General features: G+C 41.6%; 1 pseudogene; it reads right to left on the bottom strand.

The window, feature by feature from the left end:
- Positions 1–23,431, bottom strand: part of LOC100683666 — a 147,095-nt pseudogene that overhangs the window by 101,131 nt on the left and 22,533 nt on the right.

Below are 23,431 nucleotides of genomic sequence, written 5' to 3'. Positions count from 1 at the left end.
ACATTTTACAGGACTAGACACTTTGATATTACTCTTAAATTGTACATCTATAGGGCTCAATGTCCCACTAGTGAATCATGATATTGATTCTTTACTTGAACATAAATATTAAAGCCTATATAACACAGACCTCAATTCGTCCAGTAGACCCTATAAATACTATATGTAGACCTGTTCACAGGTTATTATTACCTTACATGGAGCTTTGGGAAGGTTGTAACTTCTCTGAGTTTCTGTTTCCCCATTTGTAAAAGAAAAGAATTGGACTAGATGCTTTCTAAAGTCTCTTTCAAGTCTAAAAATTGTGTATTTTTTGAAAAAATTATTCTACTTATTTATAAATATATATGCTTCTAACAAAACTGAAACAGCCTTATAAAAAACCTACTATAAACTTTATATGACCTGCTATAACCCTTGCAAACCTTGTATAAAACTCTAAGCCCTCCTCATTACTCATTTTGCCCTTCCAGTCTCATTCATTCATTTATCAGGCATTTATAGGGTACCAAATATATGACAGATATGGTGCTATACTTTGAGTGAGAACATAACAACGACTAAGTCACAGTTGATGTGTTCAAGCATCTCATGGGTCAGGAGACCCGTAATGAGACTAGTAGGCTGCAATCAGATCCATACAGTGAGGGCAGCTCATGGAGCCGTGGGTCCCTTCTCTGCCCTGAGGGACAGTGCGCCAGAGAAGGATCTTTGGAGGAGGTATGGTGTGAATTGAATCTTAATGAATGGACAGTAGACACACCAGCCAAGAGAACAGGGAAAAGACCTTAGGTAGAGGGGACAGCATGACAAGGTACAGGGGTGAGAGGGAGCATGGAGCGTGAAGAAGGCAATCGTGTTGGCAGCGTGTCCAATGTGGGGCATGGCCACGTCGGGCAGAGCCTGGAGCAGCAAGCAGGCATCGAGAGTCTTAGATGGACTCTATCCTGTAGGTGATAGAAAATTTTTAAGATGAGAAATAAGAGAATGACATAATAGATTCAGGTGATAGATGGATCACATTTTGACAGTGGTCCAGAGGAAAAATAAATTAAGTGGAGGCCAGATTAAAATCAGAGGAACAAGTTAGAGGCTGCAGGTCTAATCCAGGTGAGAGATTGTCAAGGTCTGGGTGGGAGGATGATGGTACAAATGGAGAAGTGGGGGAGGCTGGACTGAAGTGATATTTTGGAGAATGACACGGATCTATTTGGGTAACAACCAAGGTCAGGGTGTCCATGCCTCCACTGGTCCATTTGATTCTCCCAACATGAACCTCAGAAGGAAAACTTAACCTGCTCCCCGTTCTCAGATCTGCATCCATCGTTAAGGCTGTGCTTGGCCCTTACTTAGCATCCGGGAAGTTGAAAGAGGGACATGGACTCCCTCCTGCGTTCCAAGAGGCTCATTCATCATCATCATCAGTTTTGGAAGCTGTGAGCAAAACATTTCCAAGTCTCGGCCTTGTCATCCCTTATGCATTTCTAAAAGTGCTTTTTGTGGAGGGGAAGTTAGCACCATTACACAGGCCTCATGCCATTCACCACATAGGTTTTCAGTTTTCAACAGAGAGAGCCTGTTCACAGCCAGGGACGGCAAGCAGTCACTTCAATTTAGGCATCTGCAGCTCTGTGCAAATGAGTCAGAAGCAGAAGTTTGGGTTTTCCTTACGAAAGGCAGATGCCTTTAAAACTCAGTGGGCAAATCCTTAGTTCAGCAAGTGGGGTGAGATTGCCCCCAAATTCCCTGGAAACCACCGAAGGCAGCTGGTAAGATGTGACCAGCACAGGAGGTGAGTACCCCACCAGGAAAGCAGCAGTTGCCCTCGGGAAGCTCCAGAGAGGGTAAAGGCTCTGGTCCCAGCTAACGCTCTCATGTCCAAATGGCATTTATAGGGCTCTGTGATTTACACAGATTTATATAAGATTGAAGGCACTTTATGAAATCTGTTCCTACAATTACATTTCCTAAGAATTACTAGGGATTAGAATGTCACTATTCTCAAACACTCTGCCACGTAGTTTTCTGTAAACAGTTTATACAGAAATAAAGGAGAGGGAATGATCAGTTGCCAGTTTATATGAGCTTTTCCATACAGAGGCTCACTAAGGCCAATTCCTTCTGATTTATGTACCAACTGCCTGTAGCCAGCTGGACAACAGTCATCCTGACTCCTTACCACTTTTAGAACGTTTTAAAAGTAAGCCCTAATAAAAGGCTTCCTTTCTATTATCCCTGTCCTTTGGGATGAGGACAATTCCCCACAGAAATTGTACACATTTTGCGAAAGCCGTAAATTCTAGCGGTGACATTTTAATGTCCCAAAGTCCGTGCATAATAAATGTCTCCTGTTATAAGTTAGAGCCTTTCTGGGATCTGTTGACCTTTGAAGTCTCTCCAACAGATAAGTTTCTCTCTTATTCAAGGCTACCATACATTGGTTTTCATTTCTATTAGCTACAAAATTGTGACTAAAATGCTTCTGAAATGGAAGAATTGGCTTTTTTTTTTTTTTTAATAGCTTGGGATGATGCTCAAATTTGGTGACAAGAATCATTTTATTTTCCTAGTACTGAAGAATTTAAAACCAAACTCACATTTGGGGGAGGGAGTATATCACAGGGTGAATATGCTGGAGAAATGGCAATGTACGGGGCACCCGGGTGGCTCAGTGGTTGAGCGTCCGCCTTTGGCTCAGGTCGTGATCCTGGGGTTCTGGGATTGAGTTCTGCATCTGGCTCCTCACAGGGAGCCTGCTTCTCCCTCTGCCTGGGTCTCTGCCTCTCTCTCTCTCTCTCTCTCTCTCTCTCTCTCTCTCTCTGTGTGTGTCTCTCATGAATAAATAAATAAAAATCTTAAAAAATAAAGAAATTGCAATGTGCATAAGAGGTCAAATCCAAACATTATTTAATATTGTTACATGGCTATTTCAGCCTACACACACACACACGAATAGTTTTGAAATTTTCTAAAACAAAATCCACAAAGAATTTTATTAAGAGTCTTAATAATCTTACTGTTGACTCAGAAGCCACTTTCTGCTATCAGAGTTGGATTTCCTGCTCCCAAAAAAGATTGGGTATATTTTATAGATTGCTGGATGTGAGGGAAACTACAGCATGGTCAAGGTCTGCTTACCTCTTTGGCCCCCTTCTCCCCTCTCCAGCCAGGTACACACACTCCCCTGCTGACTTTGGAGCACCAGATGATGGTTCCTACACCCAGAAACGAGTCTCACTGTAGCCCGGTGCCAGTAAGAGGAAGCGCACATGCAGATCCTGGCCTGGAGTCCATCGATGAAAATTCCTGTGGGATCTGTTGAGCATTTGGGGCTGAGGGATAGTTTTTCTCCCAGATATTATTCTGACTGGAGCAGAAGACCCTCAAGGCTTCCATGTATGGAACATGTGTTGACAACATGCCAGTCAAAGTCCATATAGCAGTGAACCAAACAGACGTGGTCTCTTCCCTCTGGGGAAGAGCTCTTATATCTTCAAGTTAAACACCATGTGGTACAACTGAGAGGGAATTCTAGTACTAAATTTAAAAATAGAGACACAGAACTTTATAGTGCAAAGTATAAGTACTCTATTTATGTGAAAAAGAATACACAGGAGTAAACAAGCACACATGCATACACTTGTTTATGCTCTAAAAACATTACAAAGAGCAGAGTTAATACTGTGGAATGGAGGACAGAAGGGAAGCGTTCTTATTTTCAGTGTATCTCTCTCTATTCTTGGCTTTTGTTCTGTGTACAGTAATTTTAAAGAAATTTAGAAACCAAACACGGTATTGAACAATCATGGAAAGGTATATTGTTGAATGCAATAAAAAGCAATTTAGAAGTCTCAAGGAAGATTCCATTCTGATAAAAACTAGAGATAGATAAGAGATAGACAGACAGACAGATAGACAGATAGTCGGTGAGGAAATAACTGAGAGCATAAAACAAATTGGTATGGAAAGTTACCTCCAGGGGATGTGGTGATGTGGGGAGGTCTTTCATTTTCTGTGTTGTATATTTTTGTAACATTTGACTATTCTTCAGTGAGCATGAATTTATAATCAGAAGAAAATGATTTTTTTTTAATAAGAAATGTTGGGATATGTTTTATGCCAAACCACTCTAGCTAATCCCTTTTTGTGTCAGTAATAAAAATAACTTAGAGAACACTAGAGCAGAGAACAGATATTTGAAGCATAAACATTTACCCAGTACTAGTTTTTCCCAAATCCTTATAATTCTCTCCCCGCCCGCCCCCCCGCCCCCACCATAAGTCCTAAATCAGACAGGATTTCACATAACTCTTCAGGTTCGGTTTGGAACCAGCCCCTCTGTGGGGGTCACCAGGAAAGGCCTGAATGAGATGCCATCCAGCAGTGGAAGTTCAGATCCCTTGACCTTCCTCGGTGCCACCTGTCCACAGTCATGACTCCTGGGAAGGATACTTAGTCTGAGGGGCAAGAGGCTTTTTTTGTCTCTAACCTTTCAGTTTGACCTTGGACCCCAAAACCCTTTTCTATCTTAGGGGCCTCCTTGAGAGAGGTGGCAAATAGATTCAGTTTTCGTTTTACTTTCAGAGCACTCATTTGAAGGTTTTCATTTTGAATTGGCCTGAATCGGGTCTCAGACCCACACACAGCAGCAAGCTCTTGCATGGTGGAGATGGCCTGGGCAGGTTTGTCTGTACTTTCACTTCCCACCCAGATTCCTGAGTACAGACCAATGGGAGATTGCATCAGATTCATCAAGGCAGACCAATTAGACAATCCTGAAATCCCCTTGATGACACAGCATGCATGAAAGCCTGTTTGTACCATATCACATTGTCAAATGTAGATGCAGTCTGGCTATTTTACAGAAAGGAGCTCTTGAAAAGAGGCAGAGAATGCAAAGAGATCAATCCAAGGATACAGAAAACCTGCCTGGGCCAGTTAGTCTTCACTTATTTTGTAATGCAGACAGAGGAGGAGTTAATTCCAACCTCAGCCAGTTGCAACAGAGACATTGTTTCCGTGAAGTTACTCTGGAGAAGGAAGTGCCTTCTAGGTGCTGGGAGCTGATGTCTGCCAAGCCCACACAAGATGTAAGCTGGGAAGGGTAATTGGTATCCTGAAAAACAAGAAGTCACTTATCCAGCACCGAATTACTGACAAAATCATGTGAGTGCTTATAACAGGGCAAATAACAGGCATATGAATAAAAGCAAGTGTCACTAAAGGGACAAAAATCAAAAGCCGAAGTATAAGAGTACCAGGGACATCATTTATGCTATTAATGAAGTATTTAGAACACACACATCAAAAAGACCTTTTAATTCATCTGAAAAAGATCAGGCTTTGGGGATATGTTGTGACTGAAGTTTTAAATGTCTTTAGTAGTTGGTACCAACACGAGCAGCCTTATTCATTTAAGACTAGTTGGTATTTTTGAAAATGTCATAGATTCTCTCTTCCAAGGAAAGATGTAAAAAACTAGCTGGGCATGTTAACCATTATTTGCTTTTGGCAGAGCCACTCTTGTCACGAGCCTTTCCAAATATTTATTTATAGAATAGTCTTTCCACTCCTCTATACTACGAGGCTTGAGGACTATAACCTGAGATGTACTTAAGGCACCTCGCAGTGCTTCACCTGCTGATGAGTTGACAGGTAACATCTCAAAAGGGTGGAGAGAAGCACAGTCAGGGGTAAGGACACAGGTGTTAGAGTGGAACACAGGATGGAATTCCAAAAAGCTTTGAAAGACGTGGAACTCCAAGAGCCCCAAGGAAAGATTGATGGGAAGAGATGTATATAAGAATAAAAACAACAGCAACAAAAAAACATCCCAATGCTTTGATAAGGATGTCAGTTATTGGGTTCATCTTTTCCACCTAGAAGTCAAGAAGGCACTGGCCCCAACTGAATACTCATGCAACTGAGGATTTTGCATTCCGGAAGCTATGAATTTATTTCTGATTTAATCTTAAATAGAGTACTGAAGTGAATTTCACAAGCGAGAGAAACAGTGGAGCCCAAAAAGAAGAAAAAGAAATAAGATTTGTATAAGGAAGTAAAAACAACCGTATGAAGAAGTATCATCATAAATTGGATATAATAATGTTATTCCCTTAATAATATTTTATGTTAATGAAGCATAGCACTTTTATCAAGATCTCTTAATTTTTGGTACAATTCTTTTAAACATCAATCTATCCTGAAGTGTAGAGTTTTAGTAATATCCCTTTTTGCATGGTTCTGATTTGTCATCTATGCTCCAAAGTCCCTAATAAACTTCTGCATTGCATTTGTAGTTCTCTTGCTTCAACCGTGTATCAAAAATGACGAGAAACCAGTGAATGAATGGAAACTATGTGAAAATGAATTTACCAGTTTTAAAAAAAAATGGCATAATTGAAAATATGAGATGTGTCTAAGGGAGGCATTGCCCAGAAAGCGAACACACACATACACACAGGGAAAAGAAAACTGTATCATCGGGCAAGTTCGTTCACTTTTCTAACAACAAATGATTCATCAGTCCCTATGCCACATATATTACAGAACTTGAATATAAAGTGGTATTTACCTTTTGACAACAACCAAAAAAGCCCCTATGGTCTCGCACTACCCTAGTTTTCCCCTAAATTTCTCAACACACTAAACCCATCTATTACTCTTCAGAAGAGCTGATCTGAAAAACTTGAATCAACACGGAAAAATAATCCATTATTTTTCCACTTTACACAGAAAATAGTCACAGTCACTCTTGGTTTCCAAAGCCCTTTCCCCTTTCACGGGGAGCTACTAAACAAACCAATCCAGTCAATAACCTTCAAGGAATAATTACTCAAAAGACCTCGTAGAGCTGAGTGTGGGCCAAGGTGTTGCTTAAAACTTTAAAAGCAAGGTTCTAGAAAATGCAACAAGTAATAATAATTCACCAGTTACCTCTGGAAAAGACCAGCAGCCTTGTATTTGGGGGGCTGCTGGCTGTGTTTTGTTTGGGGGAGGTGCTTGCTGACAATTTAAGCATTTGTCAGTGCTTTTCTCCCAAGGAGTGGAGAGGGACTTTCTGTCTTCACGTGGTCTGTGTGACCTCACACTCTTCAGCTTTCAGGTAAAAAAATCTGGATTTTACCTTATTAAAAAGTGCATAAAAGGTGAATAAGGATGGGCAGCCCTGGTGGCTCAGGGGTTTAGCGCCGCCTTCAGCCCAGGGCCTGATCCTGGAGACCCGGGATCGAGTCCCACGTTGGGCTCCCTGCATGGAGCCTACTTCTCCCTCTGCCTCTCTCTCTCTGTGTCTCTCATGAATAAATAATAAATAAAATCTTAAGGAAAAAAGGTAAAGAAGGAGATATAGCAGCTTCCTCTTTATACATGAAGCCAAATCAGAACATGTCAATTTTGGTCAATGCTACATAGTGGACACACTCTTCTTTGTTATATTATTTACTGTAACTTTTCTATGTATTTTTTAACTTTTAAAACAAAGACAAAGAAGTCAATAAAGGGAGCTTCATGTTTCTACAGAGAAAACTTTTTTTTCCTTCATAAATCAATGAAATGAAGGTCCTGTAAATCAATGAAATAAACGTCCTTCTAATGTTTTCTCATAAGGAAAAGTTTGCCACAACTATTCCATTCTTAGAACCAAGGTGGAAGCTTTTTGTTTAGAATATGTGTCAGATCTTTGCTATTTGAGATCAGGAAATATTAAAATCTATTTAAAAGTTCACAGAGGGGCGCCTTGCTAGCTCAGTTGGAGGGGCATGAGACTCTTGATCTTGATGTCCTGGGTTCGAGCTCCACATTAGATATAGAGATTACTTAAAGAAGTAAACTTTAAAAAAAAAAAAGTTCATAGAGAACATTGTGAAGTAGGATTAGAAACTTAAACGAAAACTATCAACGTGGAAAAAAAAAAGAAATCTGGATTTTAGTCTAAATTCTGGGGGATCCCTGGGTGGATCAGCGGTTTAGCCCCTGCCTTGGGCCCAGGGCGTGATCCTGGAGTCCTGGGATCGAGTCCCACGTCGGGCTCCCTTCATGGAGCCTGCATCTCCCTCTGCCTGTGTGTCTGCCTCTCTCCCTCTTCCTGTGTCTCTCATGAATGAATACATAAAATCTTTAAAAAAAAAAAATTCTGTTGCTAACCTACAACTTGAACTCTGGCAAATGTCTTCACTTCACCTGGGTCTCAGTTTTCTTATTTTAAAAGTGGCGATGATAACACCTTTCCAACTAATGCCCTTGACTTTTGTGAGGAAGGGATTGTAAAACTTTCAAAGAACAAAGCACTTTTTGAATGTTAGATAGTTTCATGAAAAATATACTACCTTCTTCTTTTTTTTCTATACTACCTTCTTCTTATTTCCTTCTCTCACAAATGCCATTAATAAAAATTATGGCTAGAGTGAGACTGGCATTAAAAGTACATTCCTGATCCATGCACTGCCAATTACAGTTCCATAGGCATCTGGGCACTTAATGAGTCTTATTTGATGGTCAGGATCCACCTTCATACATGGAAAGATTCATTCTCTCAAGCCTTGATTCTAGACTGACTTCCTCTTTCCATGTTGGAATTTTATTGCACCTGACATCCAGATGGAAAAAGGCAGAATGTTCTAGAAGTGGTTGAGAGATCCACTTTAAATGTAATTTAAGCGCGTGGTGATTAATGTCTCCTGTGCACATTCTTTATGATTTGTAGTCTTTTGAACTGAAAGTTGTCCTACTACATTCCATTGGGTTTCCTTTCACATACGACAAATTCACACTAAATCTGGTTTGGTTAGACCCTTGATCGGTGGGCATCTCAATCACAGATGTAGTAGAGTATCGTCGTTCCCAGTTGAGTGCAGCAGTCAGTTATAACATCCTGGGAAAATAGTCAATTAGCCTGTGATTCATGTTGGAATAATGCATTGCTTTCTAGTAAAAGATTCCTTGGAGTTGTGTCTAGAGTTTAATAGCAGACGACTTTTACAAGAACATTTTGTTACACAAAAATTCCCTTCATAACTTTTAGAAATTCAGTTTGCACAAGAGTGTATGAATAGCACAGACATTACTGAAAAGTGGCCAGATCCTGTGCAGTCATGTCACATCATTTTCCAACTCTTGAATAATAATATTCCAAGCTGAGCTTGAGATTCTACTACTCTCCAATGTGGTTTTCTGTTCTGAGGTGGTTTGTTTTCCTCTCTGCCATTCGTCAGATTTTATATCCTGGGAATAGAACCCTGACCTCCACAAAGAGAACATTTTTAATGACCTTGGTAGTTCCTGAGATCCTTTCGGTCTCATGACTAAGAACAGACTTAAAAATGTAGACATTGCGAACTAGGTTCCCAGGCCGTCCTTAAGGTGCTGAGAAAGTTTAGGCAAATTGTATGCTGTACTCATGCTTCAGTTTTCTTATCTGTAAAATGGGAGAGAACAGTACTTATCCACAGCACAGGGCTATTCTCTAACTGCAGGGGGGAATGTTTACCAGTAGAAAGTACTACCAGATTATAAATCAAAATGTTTGATATTTTGAAACTTTCATTTAGAAGAAAATATTTATTTACAATGGGGGAAATGTGTCATTTAAAAATTCATAGGAAAGAAAAGCAAGCTTCTTGATTGTATGGGGTCATCAATAATGCCATTAGGATTAGGAATCCGTCTACCTGTAGAGCATGGCAGGCTTTGGAGACATGCCCAAGATTCTTTGTACCGCTCATCCTTAACACTGTCTTAAGAGCACACAGATAATTCTAGTGACATTTGGTACCTATAAAACTAAGGAGTATAGACATTTGGGGGCTTTGCCCTAGTACATAACACACAGAACAGGAAATAGAAGCAAGACCATTTCCAGTTCCATTGGTTCTAATAGAACCAATTACATTTTCCTGTGTCCCAGGCTTGTAAGGGTATTTCATAATGGGCCTCCAAAAAGCAGATTCTGTAGATCTGGAAAAGAAAGTGTGAATATTTCCTGAGACACAGTTAACATGCCCCAGCTCCATCACCTGACCAAGTCACCACTCAAGGTGGTTGCATTTCTGTGGTGCGATCCATAACATGGAATCGTTGTAGCCTATGTTGCATAAAATGTCACTTTGGAAGCCATCGGTGTGCAAGAGGCAGGCAAAACTTCTGCCCAAAAAGACAGATCCGATAGAAAATGTAAGATCTGGATTCTTTCCCGACCCTCCCCCCCACAGGCTGGGTTAGGCACCTTTCCTCTGCTCTCCTCCATCACCTGTACTTCCTACACTGCTTGGCAGTTTTGTGCGTAGGTGTCTGTTTGCTTTGCTAAACTACACCAGCACTCAGTAGATACGCAAAAACTGGAAGGTGTCCTTTTTCTCTTCTTTTGTCCTTCTCTTTCATTAATTTCGTCTATTCTTTTACCCAACAAATATTTTAAGCACCGACTATGTGCCAACCACCCAAACGCATGATCTATATTTAATCTCTGCAGCTCCACCATCATTCCCGCTTTGAAGATAAAGAAATACAAAATCAAATCATTTGCCCAAGTTCAGTGAGAAAAATTGGGGGGGGGGGGGAAGGAGGAAACCAGGGTTTAAAATTAGATCTCTCTGGCATCAAAGTCCATGCCTTTTCTCCTCCATTATGCTGTCTCCCAGGCCGAGGTGGTTACACAGAGAGCAATAGAAATCATGGAAATAATACTTTAGGAAGAGTATATATGGGCTGTTTATCTGGGAGGAGCTGGATGGCAATCTGAGGTACCGTGGAAGGCTTAGGCACATATGGTGGCTGACAGACACCGAGGGACATATAATATAGCATCTCCTAATATATTTTGCAAACCTTTACATAACATACATAGAGGAGGTCGGTTCTACAAAGTGGAGGTCACCAGAGGAAGAGTGAAAGAATCCAGTGCAGGGGCCTCGAGGAGACAGGACCATGCAGAGCCTGGGGAGGGGGCTCCAATCAGGGCTGGAAACCAGGACGCAGTTTCAGAGAAAAGATTTTGAAGTAAAAAAGTGCCCTTAAGGCTGATCTCTACAGCTGGGAAAGGAGAATTCAAGACTTACAGGAACAGGTACCAATTAACATTTGGCAGGAAGGCAAAAAAAGCCTCAGGAAAATGCCAAGGATTTCATCAGGATAAACTTGTACAAGAATGTTAAGTTCAAGAGCACCAGATGGCATTTTCTGAGGTACTTGGTATTATAAACAGAGATTTCTGATACAGGCATTTCCTCGGAGACAGAAGAAAAGTCATCCGCAGAATTTTATTTGAGAACTGATAAGTGGCACCAAAGGAAGCCACATACACATGACCATTCCTTGTGGAGACGTGAGCCAGACAAGGAAGCCAATTCCCTTCTTCTGCCTGGATTTGTTTTCTTTGGTTTCCTTGAGGCTTACTGGTAATGGCCAAGCTCGAAAAAATAAACTTTTGCTATCGCATTTAGGAAACACACTTTTCATGTTCCTTTCTGGAAACTATCCTTTTATGACACTGGAATTCTTTTCTGTTATCATTCTACCAGAGCAGAGAAGATGAAGATTTTCTCTTGGCTAATGAATGGTACAAGCAGAAAGCTTTTGAGGCTCTCTGAGTCATTTGGAGGAAAGCGTTAGAGACATTGATTTTGTTCTTGGTGTAATAAATAGCCAACGTTTCTCAAGATGCTGAAAGTTGGGCATTTGTTTCTCCACTGTATACGCAAAGGCCTCCCGTATTTGTGTCCTTCTGCGCTCATTTCCTTTGCTTTCTGCTTCCGGGCCCCACCCCCTCACCCTGCCCAAGCCAGGAACATCATCTTCTGTCTTCTGTGGTCGCTTTCGACCTTCCACCCCTCTGTAGTCTTCCATATGGCCCCATATGCTTCAAATAAAAGCCCATTGTCCATCTGACACATCACTTTTCTCTCATTCATATTCCCCCTCATGAGTCATATCCCCTGGAAGTCCATCTTCCTTTTGGAGTGTCTTTCTTTCTGAACCACTTCAGATCCTGAAATGATGAAGAGAATCACAACAATACCATATTTTCCTGACTTCTTTGTCACGTAAACACTCTCAGAAAACTTCCTTTCAGAGATCTTCCATCCCTTTTCCTTTTATGATGTCTTTTGAGGGACTATTATGAGTCCAAGAGGCAGAGATGCTGTGGGAATTGGCTTTGTGCACTCCTTAACATGCTTGTTAGATTCTGCAATGTCACTTAGGATATGAGTGTGGTAGTGTAGGGAGGAAAATGAGAATATGGTGAATGAGCAAAAGCACAAAATCTATTTATAAAATGCACTGAAAAGTTGAAAGGAGCCCATCATAGTTCAGAACACACTTGTAGTGAGAAAGGTCTAGACAAGAGCCATCTTCCACTGAAGGGAGACCTGCATAGACTGGACCTCCAAGGAGGGAAGACAGAAATCAGAGAGGTCTAGGTTTGAATCCCAATTTCACTTCTTACTAACAGGTTAACTTCTCAAAGCCTCAGGCTCCTCTTCGATGAAATGGGAATAAAATCTGACTCATGGCCTTGCCAATGAGGTTTCAGCGAGATAGCGCAAGTGAGTTACTCAGCGTGGTGCCTGCCATAAGGTGAACGTTCAAATAAATGAGAACCCAAATTGTGAGATGCCAAAAGGGGCATCTAGAAGGTATGAGGATGATCAGGGAGGCAGCAATGTGCAATCCAATACAAAGTAGCAGACATTAGATGCACATGGGGGTGGTTCTCCATGCCCTGGGAAGGCAACAACCCAGGCCAGAGAAGCTGTGGGAGTGGTGCCATGCTGGGAGTGGCTCAGGCTCAGCACCTGAGTGAGAGATCCACAGGTGGGGGCGTGGTCTTACAAGGCAGAAGCCAGTACATGGGAATAAGGAGTCAAGGTCTGGCCCGATGACCTTACCGATGCCTCGGTGCTGAGTTCCCTTCCAGCTTCCTGGGTTCCTTCCTACCTCAGACCAGGATTGCTTTCAAGACTAGAGTGGGCTGGTGGGGCCCAGGAGTACGAGTGAGCAGCACCTTTCCTTAGAAGTCTGACGGACTGTTTCTTTTCTTCTCCTCACATGGCAAATACGCAAACTTAAAATTATGGGAAAATGAATCACCGAGAGAAGGCAGTTTGAATTTTCTCCAAGACAGATGTGTTTGAAAAGACTCTTTCCTCAGAGGGAAGTTCTTAGGTTTCAATATTCCATTCTAACCAACGAGCTCCAGCACTTTCTCTCCTTTATCTTGGTTGCCTGCCTGAACAATTTGGGCTGCAAATCCTCCTGCTGCATCTGTCTGCGGATCACCCCCCAGTCCAAAAGAGTGTTAGGCTGCTCTTTAGATTTCATTCATTACCATTCTTTCTGATTCAGAAACAAACAGATGACAAACTAATATGATTTAAGTGTCCCCTCGAGTGTATTTTTATTAATGTGACAGAGAAGCATCATATTTTAAAAAGTCATGTATTTAGTGTACCAAGTTTTTTTTTTTAAGATTTTATTTATTTATTCATGAGAGACACAGAGAGAGAGGCAGAGACAGGCAGAGGGAGAAGCAGGGTCCCCACAGGGAGCCTGATATGGGACTCGATCCCAGGACCTGGGATCACACCCTGGGCCAAAAACAGATGCTCAACCACTGAGCCACCCAGGCGTCCCTAATGTGCCAAGTTTTTAAGAGTTTAGCTTTGGTGACAAACATATAGGTGTTTATTTTACTTTTTATGTTGATATATGTAGAGGTAAAATAAAAGAACACTTCACTGAACTGTGACATCCTGGGATATACACTGACTTGCGATACGTTAGAATAAGGCGAGTTTTAGAGAAGTTTTCCTTTGTTATCTAGGTGTCGTATTAGACTATAACATTAGATCAAATGTATTAGCCTGTAGGTCTGTATGTTTCTATGTGTTAGACCCTAAAGGAGTACTTTCTGAAATCTGCATAAATTTTCTTTTCCTGAGTGTTGCAGCAAGGCATCTACTCGGTCGGTGGCTCTTACCGTCGTGTCATAATCCCCCAAAAGCATTTCCTGCCACGTTCTCCCTGTATACATTGGTCGCTCAATAAACACTGTGAACAGCCCGACAAAATCTGAATTGTATATCCACAATGACTTACTTTTTATTTTGTAATTACTTACTGGCAGTAGTTGAGGAAATGTCTAGTTGACTTTCTCCTATAAAGGAGAAACAGCTGTTCCTTGTAAATCAGGGGAAACCCTGGAGAATCCATGAAGTGGGCAGGGGCTAGATTAGGACAGAGAAGGACTCAAGGGGGTGATGCTGGGCAAAGAGGCTTAGGTGTTTCTCCACAGCTTGGCTTCTAGAGTTGCCTGGGCACTCCATAGCCATCATCTATAGCCGTAGAGTAGAAAGTTTGTGTTCAGGAAGTGGCTAGTGGAATTTCCCAACTGCAGACAGATAATCTGTTAGGTGGGGCTAGCGGAGAGTTGCTAATCACCTCTGGGTCATGACACAGAGTGTCCATAAGCCGGGCCATTCTTCAGAAGGGGCACACTACCGTAAGGGATTCCACTTTCCTGAATGAGATTGGAGGAAGCCCAGTAATACTTCAGTCAATCAATCAATCAATGTAATTTTTAAAACCCCGCAGCCCTCGGGTACTAGAATAAAAAGAGAAAGAGATGAACCCACCTGAAAGGGTACAATTCAAACACAGGTCAATGGTTCTATAAATACAGAGACCAAGGGGCACCTGGGTCGCTCAGCGGTTGAGCATCTGCCTTTGGCTCAGGGCGTCATCCCGGAGTCCCGGGATCAAGTCTCACATCAGGATCCCTGCAAAGGAGGAATGAATAAATAAAATATTTAAAAATTAAAAAGTAAATAAATAAAGCCAGAGACCAAACTGGTGGCTACCAGAAGGAAGGGGGTGGGGTAATGGGCAGAATGGGTGAACAGGGGTGGGAGATACAGGCTTCTAGGTTGGGAATGCATAAGTCATGGGATTAAAAGGTACAGCCCAGGGACTACAGTCAATGATGTTGTAATAGTGTTTTATGGTGACAGATGGGAGTTACACTTGTGGTGAGCACAGCCTAACTTTGAGAAAAGTTGAATCGCCATGTGGTACACCTGCAACTAATGTGACATTGTGTGTCAACTACCAAATTTAAAAACTAAAAGACAACTAGGTTAGTGGTGTCTACTGACCTTCTGACCTGCCTGACCTTCTACTATATCTTCATCACCATCTTTTGTTGTTGTTGTTGTTCTTCCGTTTTATGCTTTGTTGGGAAAGCGAGCAAATTTAAGCCCTTGCTATACTTTATCTGGTGAATGGGAAGTAAAAAAGGGTCAGTTCTGTTTCCGTGTCTTGGACTTGGAGAAGGCGCTGTATTTGGAGAACTTGTGGCTGGTGCTCAGGGACCACCCCCCGCCCCGTGTCTGCCACACGAGGGACAGAACTTTCCAGGGCCTCTGCATGTGGTGCCACACCCCCCCCCGCCAGTCCCCGCCCTGGCCCCACAGGGCTCCTCTGGAGAACCCAGGGAGTGCCCTTTCATTGGAAGAAAGATGTCCCCAAATGGGCAGGGCGGGGTATTTAATACAAATGCTGAAGAAGATAAAGTTCAATGATGCACTTTCTCAAGGAGTGCAAATCAAAAAAAATCAAATAGGAAAAAAAAAATTCTTTTTTCTCCTCCAAATGAAACTGAAATTAAAACTGTTTTGGAGACATCAGGGGTTCATTCCACTGCCTTTTTTTTCCGAACCTGTAGCATTTCGTACAAAGTCAAGGAGGAAGAAATTCATCCTTAGAACAAGCTTTGCAAATTTAAGACATGTGTTCAGATTCCACTACCAGATAAAATTCCCCACAGACACCTAAATCTGTGTATTTGGAATCTAAAGGGTGGTGGAATACAGAGATTTTTGAATATGAATCTCTAGCTCTTACGTGTGTTGATAGGGAAGATCCTCTAAAAGTTTCCTCCCATGGACCCTGTTCTGCCCTTGGCACAGGATTTTCACCTGATCATTTCGCTCTCATGCAAATGAGCCCATCAAAGAAAGCATAATTTTATTTGAGAGCAGAAACCTAAACTAAGACTTTCTTGGGGAAGCCATTTGTGTGGACAGAAGCCTCCTTGAATGCTGACCCTTGCTCACTTGGGCGCTAAAGCTCCTCTCTTAATTTCCTAGACAGGCTTTCCGACTGGCCCTTTTGATGCCAGTGAAGTCAGGGCAGCATGTATTTAAGTGAAACCTCTCATTTTCTCCACCAAGGAGCCCAAAGTAATTTTCTATTTGCTCCTGAGTTAACTTTCTTCCTTCTTGGATTCTTTCTTCCTTCTTCTATTATCCCTTGACTCTTATCGTGTAGTCTTGATACCCCAGGGCTTCTCGTGTTTCCCTTTAACCACTCCCACCCCATTCCATGCCATCATTTTGTCTGTAAAAAGGTAACTCAGTAATATAAAAATAAATATGACATAAATGCACCTCAGTGACAGTGAACTCCTTCAGCCTTCTCTCGCATTTTCCCTTTGGGACAACTGAACTGAAGACCATCATGGGTTTTGCTTTATAGGAATCCCAAGCCGACCTACTTCAAAAATGTTAATATATGATGGGTCAAGAGGATGAAAAGAAAAAACTATCACTATGTAGCTGGGATGATTATTTCCCCCTCTTTGAGGCAATTAAATATATCCCCTTTCTAAAAATCTCTAGCTCCCTGACCACACGGCACACTGGCATCTTATAAAATATAGGAGAACCCGCCCCCCATATCATCAACATTCATCAAGGTTTATACCATATAGAAAATCCTTAATGTCTTCCAAGTTAAACCAAGGAGAACTAAGCTTATTTGGTCTTCATCTGTTACTCTAACATGTTCATTCATATTCATCCTTTGTGCTACTATTATATATGCTGAGTGAGGGGCTTTGTTGTATCTTCCCTCTATCAGCAATCCGTTCCACCTCATGTGAATGTAATACTTTTCCTTCAATTAGGACCCAAGATTTTAAACTTTCTATTCCCTGGAGGAATAATTTGGCAAATCTTGGCCAGTCTTATAAAAATTCACAGATGCTGCTTTGAATAAAACAGTTCATAATGGTTTAAAAGAGGCTCTCAGCTCTCAACTTTCATCTCCACACATGAGGTGGGTGGTGGGGGAGAGAGGAAGTGGATCAATGGCCAAAATGAAGTTTTGATCCTAGCTCTAACCCGAGCTCCACCCACCACCTAAACACCCACCACCTATAGCCGGATCATTTGTCAGCACTCCATTCATGAGCATCGTAATTAAGATGCCACAATTCGCCTCTGGTATCAAAGGCTTGTTCCAGTGGAAATCATCTACGTAACATCCTGTGTGTGAAGAATCAGGAAGGTCCATTTGGAAGCTGGGCTTGGAACACTGTGGTCTGAGTGCAGCCCCACGCCCCCGAGCCCCACGCTTGCCTCGGCCACCCCCAGAATGGGTGCTGCAGATGTCACACAGAACCCAGTGCGATGAAGGATTTGGGCAAGTTAGGAAGGTAAGTGAAGAGGAATGTTTTCCCTTCTGACATATCTCTAGCAACTGTGCCCTAACCTGCAAATGTGGCTCCAATCCTTTACAGAACTATTAGTTTCTTTACAGCAAAGTTCTAAAAACTTAGTTTCTTTTGATTTTTACCCCACCCCCCCAGGAAAATGACACATTTGGGGCCAAGGCATTAAAGCATGGTCTCTTGGGAGAAGGGGGTTGGGGGGGTGGGGGGAGGGCTATTGCTTTCCAGCCCACAAACAGTTGCAGGTGCAAAAAATGTGCACACACGAAAAGGGAGGTCTGGTAGAGAGGCCTCTTTCAAACAGCGGCCTTTTAAGTTCAATAAATCTCTTTGCTCTTCCCTTTGTGAGCCGTGTGCTCCCCTCCCACGCTCAAATGCACACCCCCATCCTCAATGTGGCCTCCAGAAGGAATCTTCATGTTTGTTGTGAAGTTTTCCGTAATTACATAATCAGTGAAGTCTGTGAGTCCGTGTTGAGGAGGCTGAAAAATTCAAGCCTGAGGATTACAGTAACATAATTAGATGGCTTCCTGGAAGAGCCAAAGTGATTTTTCCCTGGACCGGACTCTGCCCGGCCGCCCTCTGGAGGCCTTCCTCCTGCCGGTGAATCACAGCTCCTGGACACTGCTGCCCACCAACATCCCCCCAGGTGTTTCACGGTGCTTGTGTGTTGTGGGTGAACTCTGCACACATGCTGTGCGTCGATTTGATTGAGAAGGCAGGAGCCACAAAACCAGAGGGCTGTGGTTTCTCGAATGCCTTTATGTCTGTGTGGTGACAGAGGCAGTGCTTAGCTTGTCTGGGCCGTGGGACCTTGACTCATCCGGCAGTGTCTAGAGGCCTTGATTCCTTGCCTTGGGGTTTTAGGGACAGGAAGAGAGAGAAGAAAGACCACAGCTGAGTTTTGGGTGTGTAAGGGAGTTGGGTACCTGATATGCATCATTTCTTGTGCATTTTTTCCCACGTTGGTTGGATATTGACCATTATTAGGTCTTAAAAACCAAACGACCGGAAATAACCTTTTATTTCTCTGCCATGTTAATCCCTTAGACTCCACCTTCCCAATACCCAAGCAATCCTTTGAAATGATTATTCATGTGCTCTCTAAACTCTTTGTCTCTGTCTCTGTCTCCTCTCTCTCCCCCCCTCTCCCCCACAGTGTTGAGTTTCCCGTGTATGTTGGCTCTTGTAGATTAGTCGGGACACACACGGAGATTCTAGGAATTTCTTAAAAGCAGATGCAAAGGTGTGACCACAGCAGATTGTTTTCTAAATTAAAATAACTGGCATACAAAAAAAAAAAAAAAAAAACTTTACGTAGCTATCTTGTTATTTAGCTGGTTTCCCTAGTTTCTGTGGAAGCCATCCATGGCCCATTCGAGATTGCAAGCCAAGGGAATGGCTTTAAGATCAGAAAAGATGGCTCGAGGGAACCCTCTCCCTTCATCTGGTTCTGTAATAAAGAGCTGGAACCTCAGATTTGGTCACTGGTGCTGGAATTTAACATTGATTTTAAAAGGGAAGACAGGTGGATCTCAAGTGGAAACAGTATCCATCTCAGGACTATCAGAGCTGGTTCCATTGCCAATTATTCAGCAGGCACAAAATCTGGTGGAGCACATAGTTGATTAGAATTGGGCTCCTCGGGGCCCTTGGGGCTCCTGGGTGACTCAATCGGCTAAGCCTCTGACTTCGGCTCAGGTCATGATCCCAGAGTCCTGGATGGAGCCCCACATCGGGCTCCCTGCTCGGTGGGGAGTCTGCTTCTCCCTCTTTCTCTGCCTGCTGCTCTGCCTACTTGTGCGCGTGCGCTCTCTCTCTCTCTCTGTCAAATAACTAAATAAATCTTAAAAAATAAAAAGGAACCTCAAGTAAAAATTTTCTGGAGGTTCCTGGGCACTTGAGTGGCTCAGTGGTTGAGCATCTGCCTTCAGCCCAGGGCATGATCCTGGGATCCTGCATGGAGCCTGCTTCTCCCTCTGCCTATGTCTCTGCCTCTTTCTCTGTGTCTCTCATGAATAAATAAATAAAATCTTAAGAAAATTCTTTTTCTGGAGGTCCTTCTTCATTCTCTTACTCTCAGAGAACCCCTTGCCCTGCTCTCTGAACCCCTCATTTCTGTTGCCATCAAGGTGCTCCTGCATCTGCTCAGTTCGCTCTCAATTATTCTATACGTTTATATAGGAAGCACACTCTCTCTTTTTTGACATTCCTCAAGTGTTTGAATAACATAAATCTGTCTCTTAAATATTTGAATGAATCTTTTGGAAGTCAAACTGAACCGTGTCTTTTTGAGACATAACTCCTTAATAACACATCTTGTGTTTTGAAGACCGTTCTTCTTGACTTTGTCTTTACCAAATTTGAGCTCCAAAGAATAACAGTTAATGATGTCTATATACCAATGTTTGCTTCTTTGCTTTATAAAATGAAAGATGATAACAAAAATTAAATTTGCTTGGGATTCTCCAGATTTTAATTATTCCAAAATGATCACAGTCGTTCTCTTATCAAATGCGTGATCAGGGAAACAAAAGCCTGACAAATCAAATAAGAAGTTTGTCAAAATGTTACTATGAATAGGATCCAGGTTAGAAAGAAAAAACATTTTGTTGACAGAAAAAAATCATTTTCTGCCAACAGAAAAATAGGAGGACTTTTTTCATATAGGTTTAAATGTCCTTGTCAAATGGTGACATTTATAACGTACTTTATGAGTTAAATTAATGACTTTTCAATGTGCCCATTGTCCATAAAACACCTCTACTCCCAGGATAATTAGTGGCTGAATCCCTATAAAATTGATTATGTGTAAAACCTCAACAGGAGACAGAACCTCTATTCTCATGTTGCTCTATGAGAATGTATTAATTAATAAAAATTATTATAAAAATAAACCAGAACAGGTTGGTCTTATTTTATCTAACTGTTCAACATAGTTATCTATGGCTGTATAATAAGTTATCCCAAAACTTTATGGCTTAGGACAACAAACATTTATTTATCTTATGGTTTCTATGGTTCAGGAATCTAGGCATGGCCTAGCTGGATACCTCTGGCTCAAGGCCTCTCAAAGGGCTAGAGGCTAAATATTGGCTGGAGCTCAGTTGGGGAAGGATCCCCTCTGAGTTCACTCAATGGCAGCATCCAGCTTCTTATAGGCTACTGGACTGATGACTTAAGTACTTGCTGGCTCTTGGCTGGAGATACCATTTTCTCAATAAGCGAGCCTCTCTACTGGACAGTTTACAACATGGCAGCTATCCTCCCTCAGAATAGGCCAGAAAGACAGAGAAAGAGCAAGCAAGATGGAAGCCAAGTACTTTGTGTATTCTAATCTTAGAAATGACAGGCCATCTCTTTTGTTATATTTTACCACTTAGAAGCAAGTTACTAGATATAGTCTGTACTCAAATGGAGGCAATTACATAATGGCACAAATATAAGGAGGCACAGATCGTTAGGGGCCGTCCTAGAGGCCATGAACCAACTTATTATCTGCAGAGTTTCCTGTTTCTTCTTTAAAATTACTTAAAGGCCCCAGAGATAATTAGAAATGTAGTCTTCCATAAGTAATAGTAAAATATCTCAGTAAGAGGCAGTGTTTTTAGTTTTCTGCTGGTTCAGGAGTCTAAATTATTAGTAGATAGTCTTGTCCAGTGGTTATGGTACTTCCAAAACTGTTGCTCTTAATAATTAGCAAATATGGGAGCAATCCTATAGTCACAGGCAGGGATAAACCCTCCCTATCCAAATTAAATGAAAGGCCACTTAACATTAGCTATCACAGTAATGATCTTAGTATTAGTTACCTGGTATATTATTTATCTATTGCTGTCTAACAAATTGTCCCAAGCTTAATGGTTTAACACAGGAAAATAAATCCTTGTTTTCTTGCACAGCATTCTGTGGGTCAGGAATTTGGGAGTGGCTTAGCTAGGCTGTTATGGTTGGTGTTTCCATGGAGGCTGCAGTTACCTAAAGGTTTGACTGGGGCTGGAGGATCCACTTCCAAGGTGGCCACTCACGTGACCGGCAAGTTCTTGCTGGTTCTTGTCAGAAAGTCTCTGTTCCTTGTGCAGTGGGCCTCCACAGGGCTGCTTGAGTATCTTTAAGACATGGTGGCTGGCTTTCTCTGGAGAAAGAAAGAAATCCAAATTGTTTATGAGACATATGAAACCTATCTCAAACTTTTATAGTGATTCTCGTCTTAGTGTTTATCCATGTTGCAGGCACAAAATGTGTGATCTTTAGAGTATTAAATTTTACAACACAGGAACTACCATACCAAATGATTCAACACATGTTCATCCCCCCAAAAGGACACAAGCACTGTTGTTTATAGGGGTCAAAGAACTTTCATAAAATGTGATATTTGATCATCAAACAACAAACTGCAATGCAAATTCATTGGACCTAAGTCTCTCTGACCTGTCCTGTGACTCTCTTAGATGTACCACAGGATTGTAAATAGACAAACAGCAGAGGAACAGCAGATCGATAATTTGGGATGGCTTCAAGAGAATGAGGACATATATAACCAAATAACTAAAAAGTCCTGTAATGTTATCCATGAGATGAAATAAGACCCATGCCAAAGAACTCAACAAAATATTTGGAGCTCACATTGGTAGTGAGACCTGGCTTTTCATTACAGACAGATTGGCTTCAAAGAAGTGGAGGCTCAAGGGCTTTCAAGTATGGCTCTCTGTAGAAGTCTGTCTCTACAGCAGCAAGGTTTCTGATAATCTTGGTTTGCCAAACTCTGTCCAGAGACCACCAGGAGCACACCTGTAGTAAAAGAAAAAAAAATTTAGCTTGATTTAGCCTACAAGAACAAGAGACAATATAAGGTAGAGGAACCATTGGTTGAGTCAAAAGAAGAAGAAATTAGGGTATGGTACTAACAGGACTTGAGGGCTGGAATTAGTAAAAAATGGTCTTGGCATGAGTTGTTCAGAATTTGTAAACCCAGGCAAGTTGCTGGAATACTCGGTGGTGTCATTTTTAGAACATAAGACCTTTGCAGAATTACTGTTATATCATTTTCTCAATGGTACTGTCTGGGAACATATGGGCCTGAGTGAAGAGGCATTATACAATTTTGACCTTAGGCCTTTTGTTTATTTTACTAGTCATAGTGCAGACCATTTTTTGAGCTATAGTTTGCTTCAGCTCTCTTCCTCAATCTATATAAGGGAATCCAAACTAATGCCTTCCCTCTCCTTCATGTCCTGTAAGGAGGTCTCTAACTAAAGTGTATATGATAAAAAAGACTCCCCGCTTTCCTCATGCTGTTTTTTTTTCCCTAGCAAAACCCACTCCTAAGCTTGGGGGAAAGGAAGAGCTTGAAGCAGGATCAATTCTATCATTGACTTTGCATATTGTGTTTTCTCTAATCATAATTCCATTGCAAAAATTCTACTCTTTAATACCCAGCTCAAAGTCACAACCTTTAAAAAGTATTTTCCAATGCCTCTCCCTCTTTTCCTCCCCATCTTCTGTGCCCCACCCTGACTTAGAATATAAAATTTTGTTCCTTTTTTTATTCCTGGTGCCTAGTAGAGTGCTTAGTACATAGTAGTTGCTTAGTAAATATTTTTGAATTCCATTGGTAATATCTAATTAATTTGATAGTGGGTATTATTAAAATGCTTTGATATTTCTGTTTTTAAGCTCTTCCTCAGTTCTCTACTCTCTAATTTCCTATTGCAAAATTTGCATTGTTGTTCTCTGATAGTTTATAGATAATAGGTTTTTTTATATTCCAATTATTAATAGAATGAGAGTGCCTAGGGATTGTGACAATTTATTTTACTTATTTGGCATCCTGTACCCCACTCCTATGCCCCTTCAGACTTAAGAAAATTCTCATAGTTCCTAAATATTTGTGGGTTGTGATTAAATTTTGAAACATTAACTTAT

Source organism: Canis lupus, chromosome 12 (genome assembly GCF_011100685.1).
Source record: "Canis lupus familiaris isolate Mischka breed German Shepherd chromosome 12, alternate assembly UU_Cfam_GSD_1.0, whole genome shotgun sequence".
Lineage (NCBI taxonomy): Eukaryota > Metazoa > Chordata > Mammalia > Carnivora > Canidae > Canis > Canis lupus.
The sequence above is the reverse complement of the archived record's forward strand: the minus strand, read 5'-3'. Positions and strand labels throughout refer to the sequence as shown.